The sequence below is a fragment of the Etheostoma spectabile genome, chromosome 3, assembly GCF_008692095.1.
Source record: "Etheostoma spectabile isolate EspeVRDwgs_2016 chromosome 3, UIUC_Espe_1.0, whole genome shotgun sequence".
NCBI classification, from domain to species: Eukaryota; Metazoa; Chordata; class Actinopteri; order Perciformes; family Percidae; genus Etheostoma; species Etheostoma spectabile.
The window spans coordinates 9,480,257-9,481,486 of NC_045735.1; positions in this window are offsets into that span (position 1 = coordinate 9,480,257).

Genomic DNA, 1,230 nt, shown 5'->3' on the forward strand with positions numbered 1-1,230 from the left:
GTATAATTGATTGGTGCACTAAAACCTTTAATAACAAGTGAGTCATCTAAAAGCAGTGAGAAAAGGGCATTAAAGTTAGAGGGTTTGTTATCAGAGGTTTACAGATATAAATTCATGGAACACCTGAGAAAACAGAAGTTTAAAAACAAAAAAGAACATAGTCTCCCTCATGTCCTGCCTAGGTGCCCTTGATCAAGACAGGAAATAGCCCTTCTTTCCAATAGAGCTGCTGAGTGGTTGACTGTGGTTGTGCTGGGCAATCGCAAGACATGTTGCTGCCTTGAATACGTATAGCACTGTGAATATAAAGCAGGAAATTGCACGAATAAGCATGTACCATCAAATGGCAAGTATAAAGGTCAAAAAAGGAGGTGAACAAATAAATAATTTTTTCATGACTACGTCATAAGTGTGTTATGAAATGATTTTCAAATGATCCTTGATGTGGAATATAATTCAGCATATTTTATATTGTATACTGTGTTTTAAACACAAACTGGCTATTTTCTTGAGTGAGACTATTTAAAGGTGCAGTAGGCAATGTTAATCTATTAAAGATCTTGTATAATTCAGCAAATATCTGCTCACAGTCACCTGGCTCTCTATATTCTATGTGGGCTGAAAAAAATCAGGTGTTTCTACAATGCCCTGGCTGTGTAAATGGAAAACAGAAAACAAAAACAGATTGGAGGGCATAAGGACCAAAACACTAATCCAGCCAATCAGCAACAGGCGGCGCCAGATGCTCATTGAAGCTATGATGGACGTAGGGGGGCAGCATGTAAATTTGAACTGGCCAGGCCAGGAGTTATCAAGATGAAGTTGCTGAGAAACAGCAATAGAACGGTCTGAAGAATACAAATTAAAAAGTAGTTGTATGACTAGGAAAGGAGGAAGAGCCTTGTTAACATCAGTGAGGCGTTTCAATGCTGCAGAAAGCTCTGTGATTTCAAAGGAATAAAAACTGATGAGGAGGTTTATCTCTTTTTCATGGACAAGTGAGTAATGAGCTTTGCTGTTTGCTCTTACACTGTTTGCTGTTTTCATTAGGTCATTTTAACCTTGTCCGTTTTGTGATGGCTGCTCCCAACTGGTTGGCTTTACAGCAGTAGCGACAGTTTGCTAATCCACAATTCTGCCATATTTTGTTAAGTTAGCAGAGATACTAGCAAAAGTTTCATTGGTCGCAATGGCAATGCACATCACATACGTGTCCATGAATCTGGGGGA